The sequence below is a fragment of the Saccopteryx leptura genome, chromosome 3 (genome assembly GCF_036850995.1).
Source record: "Saccopteryx leptura isolate mSacLep1 chromosome 3, mSacLep1_pri_phased_curated, whole genome shotgun sequence".
Taxonomy (NCBI): domain Eukaryota; kingdom Metazoa; phylum Chordata; class Mammalia; order Chiroptera; family Emballonuridae; genus Saccopteryx; species Saccopteryx leptura.
The window spans coordinates 313,781,290-313,798,723 of NC_089505.1; the positions used below are offsets into that span (position 1 = coordinate 313,781,290).

At 44.4% G+C, this 17,434-nt stretch overlaps 1 long non-coding RNA gene across 1 annotated transcript; it reads right to left on the reverse strand.

Moving 5' to 3' along the window:
- Positions 1–955: 955 nt before the first annotated feature.
- On the reverse strand, positions 956–12,262 carry LOC136398013 (uncharacterized). Its single transcript, XR_010749964.1, has 3 exons — positions 12,153–12,262; positions 11,709–11,876; positions 956–1,710 (listed from the first exon to the last, which is right to left on the reverse strand). It is a non-coding gene; the product is annotated as an uncharacterized lncRNA (long non-coding RNA).
- Positions 12,263–17,434: the final 5,172 nt, after the last annotated feature.

Genomic DNA, 17,434 nt, shown 5'->3' on the forward strand with positions numbered 1-17,434 from the left:
AAAATCTATGAATTGAACATTATTATCCACAGTAGACAGAAAATTGGGGCAAAAAGAGATCAGTACTGCTTAGAGAACAGAGCTAGGGAGTGTCAGAGCAGGTGTCCCAGCCAGACTCCACATTGCTCACCAATAGGTTCTACTAGCTCTTTCTCTTGAAGAAATAAAAGGGAAGGAATAAAAGGGAAGGAGGGAGGGAGGGAGGGAGGGAGGGAGGGAGGGAGGGAGGGAGGAGGAAAAAGGGAAGATAAAGAAAATAATCTTCTATTCAGAGTCTTAAACATTAAAAGATGTCATAGTCAATTATTTGGTCTATTTCAATGCTCACATTTTAATACAAACAACTCAGAGTGGGGCTTCTGTGTCTCCCCCCAGTCTCACTAAATGAAGTCTCCTCTTGTTCCCCAGGTGGCCACCCCTCTGCAGCTGCCCTGGGAGCCTGGCCAGAGGTCCCAGACACACACTGCCTCTTCTCACTCTTCCTGTAACAGAGGGTGACTTCCCTTAACACTCCACAGTTTCCAGAAAGCTGCATTGTTCTCAAATCCCCATTTTGGAGTTCCCAAAGACTTGATTTCCTCTGACTAGTCTTTCCCCTTCCCCAGAGGTGGGGAACAAAGTCAACTATTTCAATTTCCTTTGCTTTAGGTCACCATCTTTTCTGGAACCTTACAAAATATACCTAATGTGATAAGACACCAACATTATCAATGCGGAAGCTTTCACACTACAGAACATAGGTTGCAAGTGGTACGAGTTGGGGCGGGGGGAGGTAGGATTGCCGGGGCAGAATGAGGAAGGAGCAGGGAGAATCCACAGCGACTGCATAGACAATTCCAACACACACACACACACACACACAAAATCATCCGGTGTGTTCAAAAGTATCATTGCATTAGAATTTATTTGAACAAATATGTTTTTATTATTGTTGTCAAAATAAACCAGCTCATTACACAAAGATTCCATTTCTAAACAGTACTTTGGAAAGAAAAACAAAAAGAATTGAGGAAAGTGTCTGTGTTTACTAGCGCTCTCCTCTCTTTGAGAAGTAATTTATCATCATCGCTGGGGTGTCTGCCTGGTCTTGATTCTTTAAACAAGTCTGAGGAAGGTTTCCTGTGCTTGCGAGAAATGGTATTTGTGTTACTCTGGGCAGACACCTGCAGTTTGGTGCTCGTATTTAGATTACACTAAACAGACCTTCCTTTTTCCCCTCTCTGAATTCTGGCCATTCTCTAACAATGAGAACCCGCTCTCTGGGTAACAGTGAGACAGGTCAGACACCTGGGGGACAGCCTCAAGAGCCCGAGGCCCTTGCACACCTATTCTTCAGGATCAGATTCAAAGTGTTGGCAATCTCCCTCCTGGCCTGTGAGGCTGAGAAATCTTAAAATTACTTTTTGGTGTCTTGCCCTTATTTTATCAGTCCATTTTGTAAAGAAAAAAGAAAGTAGAACCTCAGACTGGAAAGTGCGAACAATGGAAGGAAATGATGGAGACACCATGATGTTTGAGCTCCCGGGAACAGGGTACGTCAGTGAAGGGGGAATATCCTCGGACCTCCCCACAGCCCCACCCGCCGCACAGTCACGCTGAGGTCAGGGAACAACGCCGAGAGCTGCAGATCTCCTCAAAAGAAAAAGAAAAGGCCCAAGAATGTCAGGAGATTTCTTTTTGCTTGATACAATTTGCATCTCTATTTTCAACCTTAAAAATAAGCAAATTTCAGAGTATTAAAAAAAAGTCAGAAAATAGGACAATAAATTAATATTTTAAATATACATTTTTTTTACACCAAAAAAAGGGCACTTCCATGTTCACAGCAGTATTATTTACAACAGTCACAACATGGAAACAACCTAAGTGTCCAATAGATAAATTATAAAGAAATTGTGGTGTGTGTACATACACACACACACACACACACACACACACACATCTACACTATGGAATACTACTCGGCCATAAAAAGGAATGAAATATTGCCATTTGCAACAACATAGTTGAACCTTGAGGGTATTATATTGAGTGAAATAAGTTAGATGGAGAAAGACAAACACCATGTGATCTCACTTATATGTAGAACCTAAAAATAAAAATTTTTCTTAATTTTTGAAAACCTCGTAGACATGGAGAACAGATTGGTAGGGGTTGGAGGGTGGGAAGATGGGTAAAGGTGTTGAAAGAAGCAAACCTGTAGTTATAAAATAAATGAGTCATGAGGATAAAATGTGCAGCATGGTGACCACAGTAATACTGTACTGCATATCTGAAAGTTGCTAACAGTAGATCTTAAAAGTTCTCATCATAAAAGAAAAATTCTATAACTACGTGTGGTGACTAATGTTACCTAGAGTTACTGTGATCATTTCACAACATATAGAAATATTGACTTATTATATTGTACACCTGAAACTAATATAATGTTGTATGTCAATTTTGCCTCAATGAGAAAAAGAAATAAAATAATGTTCCATTCTGAAAAAATATATATACATTTTAAAATAATATGCTCAATTCTTTTATTCTGCTATCAACTACAATTATAATCCACTCTCTAAAACATCTGGAAATTCAGGAAAAGTTGAGTATTCATTGTACGTTTATTCGATGCCTGAGTTTCGGGACCTCCTGTTATTTATCTCTTTGTTTTTCAAGTCCTCTGCTTCTTTTTTGCAACCACTATATTGGTTTTCCCTCAGGAGCCATTGAATATAACTTTCCAGGAGAACAATTTCAGGTAAAATATAGCCACACTTAAAGTTTAACTCAGAATTACATCTGACCTTGGTAAGAGCATTGAAGTGGAAGCTCACTTAATGACATAAGAGGCAGGGATCTTTAGAGAATTGGTAAAAACTTCTTAACCAATGACTCTTGGATATTTCAAGTGTGGTTTCTCAGCTCTGAGTTCAGAATGGTTGGGTTCTGAGGGCTTGAGCTCTGGGCTCAAACCTGATGTGACCCTGACTAAACCCTCCCCTCATACTTGGGGCTGATGGCTAAAAGCTGACAGAGCTGACCCAGCCACTGGAGCAGGTACAGCACTGTGTCTCTCCATCATAAACCTAGTCCAAGTCTCTGACACAGTGGTTATTTGCAGGGTGTTACTCTTCATCCCTGAGTTAAAACTTCATTCTATCTTGCTTACAACATAGAAAGGTCATCTGCCTACGATTTGGTTCATCTGTCAAAGTCAATCCAGCCCTGCCTTATAGCAGAAAACATGCCTCTCACCAGCCTGAGGGAGCTCCCTGTGAGCGGTTGCCAAGGGTTCAGACCCCACTGGAAGCAGAAGTGACCACAGCCAAGTGGTCTTGCCGACCTTTTCTGCCAAAAGGCTCTCAGGCTGTTCCAGACTACAGCTAGGGTGATGACAGCTCTCTATAAGTGTCACGAGCCCCAAGAAGCGGGGGGGGGGGGGGGGGAGAGGAAGAGCCGGCCCACACCTGCCCCTGCCTAAGTATCTCCTCCTCACCCAGCAACAGCTCCAGTGAGGATCCCCTTCCTGGAAACTCTCTCTGCCTTCCATTCTCTTCCAGCCCTTCCCTCAGGACCTCTTCCCACCCTCCCCTCTCGGAGATCCCCATATAAGAAAGAAAGGACAGGAGCCCTTCCTGTGGCACAGAGAGACCCACAGCAACAGAATAATCCCTGTGTGGTGCTGGACCATTGTTCCTGTCCTTCGCTTCCCACACCCACCCCCACCCTCCACCTCAGAATGTTGCAGTACCCCCCACTGTGGAAAGTCCCCCCCCCACCCTGGGTCCTTCCTCTGAGCCTCCCCTCCCCAAATGTCACATGCCAGACCATTATGTGGAGGAGGTGCTTACACACAGAGAGAAGCAACCCTCTGGCTTTCTTCATTCAATGTCTTGTTCTGCTTTGAGCCTCCAAGCCTGCAACACGCTTCTCAACCCATCAGGACCTAACTGGTAACTGACATCTGCTGGCCACCAGCCCTCTGGCCAGCGTTTACTTCTGGGCTGCCTCTCACACACCGCCCACACGGGGTGACAGGAGCTGCTTCAGGAAGACACTCTGACACACAGAGGTTACCAAAGACAGCACGGCGAGACCCTTAGGGACATGGCAGCTCATTACCAAGTTGGTTTCGTCCCCTCTTTCTTTATACTGGGTCTGAGAAAGGACAGCATCAGGTTCTCAAATAATGAAGACCCTCCAGCTAGTAAAGCTTTCACACAGGACGCAGTTCCTCTACCTGTCCCACCACCACTGATGTCCTGTCCCAGGCCACAGTCTCTCCTCTAAGGGCGGAAGGTCTTACCGACAGCACAGCTTGGCTGTCCTTGATCCTTGCAACTTGCACTTCCTGGGTCCAGGCTCCGCTTTCTGTGTCAGCTATTTCTGGCTGACTTGCACAACCAAGTCTCTGAACCCCAATCTCTTTAACACACATATCTCTGGACCTACATGAAGATTAAGTTGTCTGAAAACCAGAGCCTTCAATTACTCCACTGCCCCCGTATTTTATCTGATCTTGTTCCCTTGAATCCTTCCACCCAGATCCAGAAGACTCCCCGTCCTCTAGCTTCTCTATCATAAAATCTTACCTTAGCATCCTTCCCCTCATTGTCTTCTCTCACGGAGAACATATGCCAGTTAGTGTTTTCTTACTTCAGCTGCGTTTTGCTCCTCCCGTCACCCCACCTGTCCTACAAAGGCTTTCCTCAGGGAAGGGCACCAATCGCCTTGTCCCCATTCTGTATTGAATTTTTTATGCCACTCATGCTGCTAAATGTCAAGTTCTTCAGTGACCAGGAACTCTGTGGCTGGTTTGGTTTATTTCCTCTGCTGCACCGTCCTGTATTCATGGACTACTTCCTCCAAACAGAGAAAAAAGAGGGAGTAACAATGTGAATCCCAAAGGAATAAAATGCACAGAGAAAAATTGGAACATTGTAAATTATTCTGCTGCTTTTCACTTTGAAAGTGTCACAAAAGTTGCCCTTTAAGCATTTTGCTCTGAACAAGCCCCGGCATGGAGCTGAAGAGAGCGGGAGGTGGGACACCCAGGAGAAGGGTAGCCCTGTGTGGGGAAGGCTCCACACCCCAGCAAGACGGCACCAGAAGCCACGCGAAGGGCCCAGCAAGTGCCAAGCGTGGTGTGGGCTCCCAAGGACCAGGCACCACGCTGAGCAGCATGTCAAGGGAGGCAAAGTGAGGGTGCATCACCTGTCTTTTCCTGTGACTGTCCTGCCCCAAACTACCATCACCAGCTCTTCAGCCTGAGGTTTGGCTGACCATGTGCCTTGTAGAACCTTTCTTTCCTTCATCTCACCGAAATTCCTTTCTGTCAACTAATAGCTACCATTAGTGAGTGGCTCACAACTTCATAGACTCGGAGATAACATATTGTGGAGCTTAAATAAATGACCTCATTTAGTCCTCACAGCAGCACTGCAGTGGAATAGGTGTTGTTATTATTACCTTCCTTTTACAAATAAGGAAACTGAAGCCCTAAGACTTCATCACTTGCCCAAAGTTACAGACCCAGCTGAGATTTGGATTCAGGTTATCTGACCCCCAAACCTACTCCTTCCCACTGCTCTGTCCTCCTTCACAGCGGCTGACCTCACAGAGTATTTGGGCAGCGCAGCCCAGGATGGGTGCAGGGAGGCCTTCCCTCCCAGGAAACTGTCGTGAATTCAAATATGACTGATAGGAGGTATACAGTCAAACCAACTGAGCCAAGTGGGAACTAAAACTGCCCGACCTTTAGCCTTGTTTTGCACCCCATATTTGTTAAAGGGAACAAACAAGCACCAACATTTTTGTAGCTTAACACAATAAAAAGTTTTTCTCAGCCCGATACCAGTCTGACACAAGGGCTCCCTGTTGGCGGACCCCTTTCATCTCTCAGTTTCACCGCCTCTTGGCAGATAGGGGGAAAGAAAGTGGTAAGGGCATATCTGATTCTTACAAACCTCAGCCCAGAAGTGACACAGTTCACTTCTACTCCCGTTTCAGTGGCTGCTCTCTCCGCCCCGCCCCTCTGCCCTGTCCTCACAGCTGACCCAGTTTCCTGGTGTGGCTGCAGCGGCTTCTCAGTAAACCAGACACACACAGGACACCACACCCTCACCGGGGCCAGGTGCGACCTCACAGTTGCCTGAGAACCTGGAGTTAAGAGTCAAACGTTGGTGACAAATAAACTCGGGTTAAAGTCCCACCCACCTTCGAATATGCTACGTAACGTTGAGCAAGTTACTTAACTTGTGTCTCAAAGTATCATATCAAGATACACCTAAAGCATTGAATATTTGGCATTTGTTAAGTACTTAAAATACTAGCTATTGCGTTTCTCCTAGCTGCCTAGTCACAGGCCAGAGTAAAGTCCCCAGACCCTGTGACGTTTGTTCCTGGCCACTAGAACTGCCTGCATGGCCCTCAGTTGAATGGGGAGAAGAGTGGGCACCCTGTGTCTTCTTCACCCTCCTCTGAGTTGACCCACCAAAGGAGGAGTTGAAGCAGAAACAGAGGCAGGAAAGGAAGGGCCACGCTAGGAAGCGCGCAGGAATTAACAGAGGAGAGGCGGCAAGCAGAGGGAGGTATGCATGACGTGGGAGAGACGTAGAGCAGGCGGGTGTGGGCTGGGACCCAGAGAGAGGAGCAGGAGCAACAGGGGTCAGGAAAGGCGCGAGGTGTGCCCTAGACTTCCCCCAGTTCAGCCCCTGTCGGCTGCTCAGTGGACAGGGATGTGAGTTTGGGAACTGTCCTGTCCAAACTGGGTGGGGTAACGTCCAAACTGGGTGGGGTAACGTCCAAACTGGGTGGGGTAACGTCCAAACTGGGTGGGGTAACGTCCAAACTGGGTAGGGTAACGTCCAAACTGGGTGGGGTAACGTCCAAACTGGGTGGGGTAACGTCCAAACTGGGTGGGGTAACATCCAAACTGGGTGGGGTAACGTTTCATCTCAAGGTACACTAACGTTATTCATCACTTGTGGGTTAAACTGTGTACGCTCAAAAAGATATGTCGGTGTCCTAATCCCTGGTACCTATAAACGTGACTTATGTGAAAATAGGCTCTTTCCAGATGTAAGGTAATATGTAGTCACACTGGAGGAGGGTGGACCTTTAATCCAATATGACTGGTGTTCTTATAAGAAGAGACACAGGGATAGGCACACACAGAGTCGAAATTGCCATATGAAGCAGAGGGACAATAGTCACGTGACCCCGGAAGCAGAGATCAGAGTGCAGCCACTGTACTGCCAGGGACACCAAGATCGACAGTCATCACAGAAGCTAGGAGTCAAGGCAGGAGCAGAGGCTCCCTCCAAGCCCCCAAGAAGGAACTAACCCTGCCAGCACCTAGATTCTGGTCGTCTGGCCTCCAGAGCTGTGAGAAAATGGGTTTCCATCATTTTAAATGACCCAGTTTCTGGGGTTTTGTTACAGCAGCCTAGGACACTGATACAGCACTTAAGCATTCAAGAGGTATTATTGAATTCCAATTACCTTCCAGGTATTGTGAGCAAAATAGACTTGGTTCTTGCCTTCATAAAGCTTACAGGCTGGTGGGAGAAAGATATTAATTAGGCAGTTAATTACCAAGTCCAGGGTGCCATCTCTCCCTTTACCCCAAGTATGAGGGCAGAAATGAGGTCTTCTTTATCCCTTGACCCTAGCATAGTGCTTGAAATATAAGAGCTAAATTAAAGGTAGACCTCATGAAGCTGAGTCACCTTGAGATCAAGATCTCTGCATATTCAGAGTGACCGCTACTGCCAAAAGCCTTCAACAATGATGTAAGAAGTCCTTAGTCAACACTGAGGAGGTGGCAATGGTCGGCTGGCATCACAAACACACAGCCAGACTGTACAAACCCTCCTGATGATTTCCCTCCGCACAGAACAGTTGCTCCCAACCCTTTCCCCCTCACCTGACCCTCTCTGGAGGTTTCCTCAACTCCTGCCTTTTCTCGTGCAAAGAAACGTGACCTCTCTTGGCTTCTCACAAAGGGTTCTGCTTAGATCCTGGGAGAGGGGATCTTCATTTTTTTTGTTTTTTTTTCTTGAACTCATGAATTATCAAATGAATGACCAAATGGCCAGCACCAAGGAGCCTCAGCTCTTCACCTTTTGCGAAGTAGGAATGACTGAATTATTTAAGCAGTCATGGAAAGCCCAGAGCTCCAACACTATGCAGGAGCCCTTCTCCTAGGGCACAAAGTTAGCTCCTTCTGAGCGGTATCTCTGATCCCTCAGACATTCTCTGATCATGTAGTTTCTCCACAGGGCCTCTGGAGTGGCACACACCTTGGCATTTTCCTCCATTCGGACCCAGCTCAGTGCTTGGTCAAGACATTGGAAGCAAGAAAGAACCCTGGGCTGGGGGTTAACAGGCGTACGCTCTTAGGGAAGCCCCTCCACTTCTCTCTGTCTCAGCATGAGCTTAGCAAAATGGGGAGATTCTGGCCATGAAGGCCAGAGCCAGCTCTAGGACTTAGGCAGCAGGCAGGAAAAGTAAGGGAGATCGACCAGAACACTAATGTGAAAAGATATGTGCACCCTTCTGTTCACTGCAGCATCGTTTACAATAGCCAAGATAAAGAAGCCACCTAGGTGTCCATTGATAAGTGAATGCATAAAGTCTGTGCAGTTCATATGCACACAATGGAATATTACTCAGCCATGAAAAGAAAAGAAAATCCTGCCATTTGCAACAAAATGGAGGGACTAAGAGGGCATTATGCTAAGTGAAAAAGACAGAGAAAAACAAATACTGCACGATTCACTTATTTGTGGAACCTCAAACAAGTGAATAAGCAAAACAGGAACAGACCCACAGATACAGAGAATAAACTGATGGCTGCCAGAAGAGAGGGGCCGTGAGGGGATAAATGAAAAAAATAAAAAGATCAACCAAGCCAAACAACAGAACCTCAGTTGGCTAACCTTTATAAGTTCTGTGCTCTTCGGGACCTGGTGATTTGCTCCAGCTCAGCATATTTCTTTGGTAACACAGTTTAGGAGACTGCTGAGCAACCGGCACCCTTAGAAGAGCGAGTGACCTGGACGCCACTGTCAGCACGTGTGGCCCAGCAGAGGCAAGATGGCCGACTGAGAAAGCAAAGCGCAGCCACCAGAGAAACTCACGCTGAAAGGCCAGAAGCCGCTAGAATTGTGCTTGACATGACCTGACACCTCAGCGGCGGCCCAGGACTTGCTGTCTCTCAATCCTTCAATGCCTGGAATTCTAAATGTCCTGTTGTTATTAATTTATTGGGCAGTCATTATAATGATTCCACTTGTAATGAATTCATGTGGTAGGAATTTCTATGTCATGTGTACGGCACTTTCATGAGAATTGCTTGAATGACTCAGCATTAATTACACTATTTTTAGTTTAATTATTAACATTTAATTCATATTACTATCCTTAAGCCACTGTCAGAGTCTTGACTAAAACTATTATTATTTATAAACTGAGCAAGGTATTTTTGAATATGTATATTGACAGTCTCTCCCAACACCCTCTTCCCCGTCTATGCATCACTGCTGCTTTGCCAAACGGATTTGTCTAATCAATACTTCAGCATCCTTATCTTGAAAGATGTCACCTTGTGTTTGCAGCTGTTCCCCCATCATTACACATAAAGATTTCTGAGCTGCTTCTGTCACAGTGAAATGTATTGTATTTTTACACTACATTCATCTCAAGAACCATTCAGATAGGAAAAACATCAGGATCTTTTCTATGAAACCAGGAAAATATTCTCTTGATTGCTTAACATACCTTATCACAGATAAACAAACTCATACTTTTACATGTGAACATTAGAATCAGAGGACTGTGAGGAGAATGATATTTTAAGTCATGTGACCTCATATGAGCGTATTTAGTATATCACCTTGAATATCCTGATGACAAGTGAAAAATGAAAAACAATGCAGGTATTTGTTATATTCTAAACAGACAGTGGATATTGAAAATACACAGCCCATCGGTTCTCTGCAGCCAATAGGAATAGGGAGAGAGAGAACGCACCAATGCTAGAGAAAGATACTCAGAAGAAAAACCAAAATGGTAAATCATTGCAGTGCTCACACTTCTTGAACTTGAACTTAAGCTCTCAATAGCAAGGAAGTTATTTCTCAATGGGAGGCAGCTGTGTTAGGCTTGCTCACAGGGTTACCAGCTGCAAGCACTTTGCTGGATTGCTACATGAGTGCATGGCTGCGCCACATGTATATGGCCTATATAAGGCTATGGGTGCTTGTGTTCGAGAGAGATTGGGGGTTGTGGATGACAGATTGCCTGCCCGCCACTGTAAGGGTCCATTCTTGCTGTTTTGTTTGCCTAAGAAGTGGTTTTCCCCAGCCTGTGTGTCTGTCCACCATTAAACAGAATGGCCCAATGCTTTTCAGCTCCACAGTTTCTCTACCATCTGCTTGAATCCAGTGTAAACCTGCCTGACCTTGGCCACCGGCATTACAGGGTCAAACTATAAACTCAATTTATGTGGGTCTTGAGATATGGACCCAAAGCAAAGATTATATATATATATATATATATATATATATATATATATATATATATATATATAATTTTGAGTTAGACAACTCATTTTATTAATTCCACTCCAATTTTTATATTTAACTCCCAAATGTCAAGAGCAAAGACCTAATGTATACTGAATTATTTCATTCCATGTTGTGTGTGTGTGTGTGTGTAACATGACCTAACACAGGGTAGTGAATAGTTTATTGTAAAGTACAGGATCCATACTAATGTGCATTCTGGTTGGCTTTTATCAGGAAAACAGAGTGAGTCTCCTTGAGATAGTTTGCCTCCCTCTTAGGCATGACAGTATGATGTATACAATCTATCATATTCATTTCCTTCATGCATTCTTTGCCCTATCGGAACAGGCACGAGATGATGGTAATCTTATGAAAACTCAACATGATTTTTTTTTATTATTGAAGGTTTATTTAATGTTGTCACCATGACCCGTATCCGTTAGTAACCTCACAAGTTCTTAAAGGGACACTAGAAACAATACCCAACTTTTAAAAAAATTCTACTGAGCTTCAGTAAAAGTCTGTGTAAAAGGTGCTTCTTTGCTTCACTTCTCCATGACCTTCTGTAATGCCGGTGGCCAGGGCCTGGAACATCCACATGGGATTTGGGCCGATGATAGAAGCCAGAAAGCATTGGGCCATTCCATTTAATAGTATTACAACAGCAGACAAGCACACAGGCAGGGGAAACTGCCTCTCAGGCAAACAAGCAGCAAAATGGCCCCTCACAGTGGTGGGCAGGCAATCCGCACAGCCACTATCCCCCTGAGTACAAGCGCCCATAGCCTTATATAGGCCACACACACACACACACACACACACACACACACACACTGCCACGTGCTCACACACTAATCAAGCACAGTGCGTGCAGCTGGTAACCCCACGAGCAAGCCTAACACAGCTGCCCTACACCTTCCCATCTTTTTTGAGATTTAATTTTTGTTTTTTCCACACAAAAGAAATATATTTCAGGACTTCTTCAGTCAGCCAATGTTACGGAGGCACACTGAAGAAGATAAAAATGAGAATGCTCTGCAGTCTCTTTCTGTGAGATTCAAGTCGCAGGATTTGACTTGGTTTTGAAATGTTGATTATAAACATGGAGAGAAAAAACAAACTCAGCTGAAAGTTAGAGTTGTTTCCTCATACCTACTAAGCCAAATCCATCCCACACAGCAGTCATCGTACTTAGTGTTCTCCAGCTAGCAAGCGAGTTTAGCTTCTGCGAGGTTACTACCAACACCGTGCGGGATAAACGCAGTGCCGAGGCACCCAGCGAGGAAGTCAGCATTTGGCCAAGTGCTCCCTGGAACACGGCTGCATGGATGAAAAGATGAATCGGTGGGGGCAGAAAAATAAAACTCTCCTCCCACCTTCTACACTCTTCTGGCTGGACTAATAATCAAATTAACAGATTATCAAGAGACAATGTGCTGAGTTAGTTATGGATGTACGTGCCAGGAGTCATAGATATGAGACCTGAAACCCACTGGGCTGCTGAGGCATATATGCCATTCTGGAGCTGAGAAGGAAGGGGTCTGGGGTGGGGGTGGGGGGGGGATTTGGAATGGGAAATAGGCAATTCATAGGTACCTGAGAAAGAGCTGACCCGCAGCAAGCAAATTCCTGCTAGGCAACCCAGAATCAACGGGACACAGGAAGGAATCTAGCTAGCAGTTGCGGGGAAAACGGCTGCGTTAGGCTTGCTCGCAGGTTTACAGGCTGCAAGCATTTTGCCTGATTGGTGAGTGCGTGCGTGACAGCACCGCGTGTGTGCGTGCGTGTGTGTGTGTGTGTGTGTGTGTGTTGTGTACGTAAGGCTGCCGATGCTTTCCCTGGGTGGCGCTTGTCCCAGATCTCTCTCCCGCCACCGAGAGGTGCGGTTTTCTCTACTCCCTTGCCTTTCACTGCAAAAAGCAGATTTTCCTTTGTTTAGTAGCTCCTTTCCGTTTGTTGTTTATTCGCTCACCTGTCTTTACCAGCCTCCAATAAGCGGCTGTGGCCCAATGCTTTCCCGCTCCGCAGTTCCTACACCATCTGTCCAGATTCAAGGGGGACCTGCCAGGCCTCAACCACCAGCCTACACAGGCGCCCCCGCCCCCCCCCCTCCGGATCCTGCCTATCTACCATGCTTAATTCAACTGAGGCTAAGGTGAAAATTCTTAAGGTAAACATGCTAAGATTCCCTTCCTCAAGCAGACCTTTCTGTATGAATTACCTTAGGCAGGAAAAGGAGAGGGTCAAAGGTCTGAGTCTTTTGTTTCCTAATAACCGGTTTAAAATCAATATCCTAAAAGGCATATTTTGGGGAGACAAAACTTTGGTCCCCTTCACAGGCAAAGCCTTAAAGGCATTTACTTATAAGGCCTTGCCTCCCAGTGCCTGAGCAAACAGTTCTCACCTGAGCCCTACCCCTTGATGACATAGGTAGAGGCATTAGTCCCAGGCATTGTTTGCAGGTCCACAAAGTTTAACTGATCAAAATCATGTGAAGGGCTGGCAAAGAGATGCATAAAGCATTATGGTTTTGAGGTGTTTTGTTTGTCAGCACAAAGGTGCTTCCTGTGTCCAGATATATGCAGCTAATTATTGTAGAAGATGGCCATGTCCATTATTAGCCACAATTTGCCCATGGCGAAATGCTCCCAGGATTCAGTGCTGCAGTGTGGTTTACCCAGGATTCAGCAGTAAACATCACTGGGGCCAGGCTGCAGACTTACAGGGGCCCCACTTAGAGTACTGTGAAGCTACGCCCTCCCACTCAAAAAGCACACTGAGTTCCCTGCCAGGGAAGATGAGCCTCAGGCTCTTCAAAATAATGGAAGTCATTTTAGAATACCAAAGCATTCAGATGGCTGAATTAATTCTCTCACCTTCTGTATGAGTTTGCTAGGTCTGCTGTAACAAAGTACCACAGATTGGGTGGCTGATACACCAGAAATGTGTTGTCTCACAGTGCTGGAGGCCAGATGTCTGTGATCAAGGTGTCAACAGAATCATTTCCTTCTAAGAACCCTGCCGTGATGGCGGTCTTCTCCCTGCGTCTTCACAGTCTTCCTTCGGTGCCTGCCTGGGTCCTAATCTCCTCATCTTATAAGAACACCAGTCAGATTGGATTGGGGCCCACCCTAATGACCTCATTTAACTCAAGTACCTCTGTAAAGATCCCCATCTCCAAATAAGGGCAAATTCTGAGGTATTGGGGTTTAAGACTGCAAAATTGAATTTGAGTGAGACACAATTCAGTCATAACACCTTCCTCTAGGTATTTTGGTATCAGATAGCACAATCTTTAAGTTACTTTGTTTCTCGTTTTCTCTATTAAAAAATAAGACAAACAGATTAAGGCCTGAGTTTGGGGTAGTCAGTTCATACCTATGCTTCTTTGCCAATTCCTTTAAATTTAGTAGGGGGGGGGGGGAATCACCAAACAAATTATATCAGACTGGGATCCCAATCATACATGCGCTGCAGCCCAGGATAGTTAAAAGATCTTGTCTTTAATTAACAGGTGAAGGAAAGATAAACAGTCACAACCTAGAAAGAGTCTTGGTTTTTTCCTCAGACTGCTAAAGAGCAAGAAGTAAACTCTCAGGTGGTCCCCTAAGGATGGGATTTTCTTTATGGAATTTGAGCTCAGTAACAAAACTGTAGCACCATTCAGTGTGCTTTTTTATTGTTTTATCAAGAGAAATAGAGAGAGGGACAGATAAGGAAAGACAGGAAGGGAGAGAGATGAGAAGCATTCTTTGTTGCAGCACCTTAGTTGTTCATGATTGCTTTTTCATATGTGCCTTGACTGGGGGGTACAGCTGAGCTAGTGACCCCTTGCTCAAGCCAACAACCTTGGGCTCATGCCAGTGACCTTGGACTTCAAGCCAATGACTTTTGGGCTCAAGGGGTCACATCTATAATCCCACGCTCAAGACAGTGACCCAGCACTCAAGCTGGTGAGCCCACACTCAAGCCAGCAACCTGGGGGTTTTGAACCTGGGTCCTCTGTGTCCCAGGCTGATGCTCTATCCACTGCACCACCACCTTGTCAGGCCGGTGTGTTTTTCTTGAATCAAAGGAAGGATGTCACTTAGTTTTGATTCTTGTTTGAAAGATAAAATGGTCTTTAAAAAATCTCCAGAGATATGTAACCTAACACGTGCAAAAGAACTACCAATTATATACTTTTGTTCACAATCTGGCAGCTTTTCTCTTACAGTTCTTTTTCTGCACAAACATCTGAAAAAAATTCTGAGAAAAAATGGGGAATGATGCTATGGGAAGGAAGAGTGGTTTCCTTTCAAAGTGAGGGAAGTAGAGTCCCTTTTGAGGATGAGAAAAACACATTAACACTTTGACCATGGGGTTTGGTGACTTAAGCTGAATTTTTAAGAGCTTGGTCTAGCATCTTATTTGAACTTATTAATATTAATAACAGAGTAGATTTATATCACTGTCTTCCTGACAAAGCACAAAGTGGACCATTCCAAACTCAGCAAACATCTAAAACACCATCTGTTGCTGTATTCAACAATTTGACTAGAGAGGAGACAGCCAACACAGGGAGAAGCACCCGTAGACACAGGCTTACCCACTCTGAGCCCTCTGCTTGGGGCCCAGAGGAGGAAAAGAACTTTGTGTTCACCTCATTGGGATGTTTGGATTATTATATTCTTATAAAATTATGTATATGGTACTTATGTCACTTTACTGAAGCAAGATAGATGAAACAAAGGTGTCAGAGTTTTGAAAAAAGGAATAGTTTAATGCTGCTTTGAAGGGTCTTCCCTCCTAAAACACACACAGTCATCATTTGATGGTTGTTTATTTGCTAAATTTTCGTTAAATTGAATGTAAATTTAAAACAGCCTCTAAAACAAGGGATGGCTCATAGTTACCCCTACCATGCTAGAATTCAACTCCATTTCAGAAGTATCGTAGGGGAAAAAAATTCCCTGCAAATAAAATATTTTTAAAACATAGCACATGGCAAAATTCAGCATTGTCATTATCTGGGGGGCTTTTTGGCAGCAGCCACTGTCTCTGAACATTAAATGTCCTCTTCAGACAGTAACGTGCATGAGCAGAGACTGTCCTTTGGAAATGAAGAAATGGCTTCCAAGATAAGCCAGGAGAACAGCAGTTTGATTAGATCATCTGGACTTTAATAAAGAAGAACAGGAGCAGAACAGGATGAGACCCAATGTGTTGGCTTTGCAGCCAGAACGAAAAACACTGCTCCAGCCTCAAAAACAAATCTGTCTGGGTTGTCCCAGTGATTTCAAGTTGAACCACGATGACAAAGCCCAAGGGAACGGTTAGCACACTAGCTGAGAGGCCCATCCTGTCCATGATTTCTAGAGTGACGTTTGCATTGGGACCACACTGCTCCCAAAACTCCCGAGCCTGCGGCCACGTCTCCGGGCCGCTATGCCCGAATCAGCCGGTAGATGGCGCGACAAGCCTCCCACTCAGCCTAGTGAGCTGCCAGCAGCTTCTATAGGCAAGGCAGGCAATGACTTTGATTCATAAAAAACATAAATTCTACTTGATGAACAATAATAATAAAGGAAATTGACTACTGGGCACCATCGAGATGAATTTTTAAAGCCCCAAAATCAAGTTATTTGAGATTATTTAATTTAATTTACTAAATTTGAATAACTATGAGATGTAATGATGCATGGCAGGGCATTTAGGTTTTATGGCTTCTAAATGCTTCTCTTTAGGGTGATTGCACTCAGTTGCTTAGTCGCCAGAGAACTCTGTCCCCGTCTCCAAGCTGTGCAAACAAATTGCAGAGAGAATAATTACACACTGGGAAAAAGACAAGGAGAATCTATTGAGGCTAGAGAGAGAGCCCCAGCTACAAAATTTCCCCCCTTTTCAGGAAATAAACTACATCAGAAGTACTCAAAGACCATTGTTAAATATTGTATTAATATAAGCACAGCAGCTAAGCGTAACTAAGCACCTTCCAGGTGCTCCTTAAGGTAGAACCCTCCTCTTTCATAAAACAAACAAGATCTAGAACAAAATTTATACTCATATCTAAATTTTTTAAGTTGGTGAATGAGCATTTCTACTAGCATCCAAACTGACACATTGGGACATTGCAAAATCTAGAAATTCTTTTCATCCTTTGATCAATGAAAATTTGTTGCAAGCAGACGCGAAATGTCCTTTTATACAAAAATGCAGTCCCACGTTGCCCTGTGGGGTGTGGCTCCAGCCCTCGCATTCTATGTTTGCCGAAATGTGCATGTGTATATCTGCGTAACATAGGAAGTTGCACACACACACACAAATTAATGCCAGTGTCTGTGTGTGCACACACACGGGTGTATATGTGCTTTCTGTGTACCACTCTGCTTTATTGCTTTCAGCATAACTGAACTTGGCACCAGCTCCTTCGCACTTTGGAAGGGCCTTCATTAGCACTGGGATAGTATCCAAAAGGATCCAGAAAAATCAACACATGGCTGCTCTTGTTCTCACGATAAATGACAGCTTTGGAGGAAAACAACAACAGTTAAGAAGCAAAACAAAACCAAAAAGCAACAAGAGTAGCAGTAACATGAATAGAGGAAGTCAGACATCACTAACTCAGATTTTTTTTTTTTACTTTTAATTTATTTATATATTCAATTTTTACAACTCTCTTCTTTTGCCACTAAGCCTCCGGGTATTTTCACACAATTAAAAATATAAATAGTGAAAGTATATTAAGAACCCTGGTTAAAAAAAAAACAACAACAATCACGCAGGTTTATGGCTCTTTATAGACACAAACAGGCTTATTATATGCTTTAAAATGTGTCAAAGCACAAAAGTGGCACATTTATGTAACTATACTATTGTGACATGGCAAAATGACTATT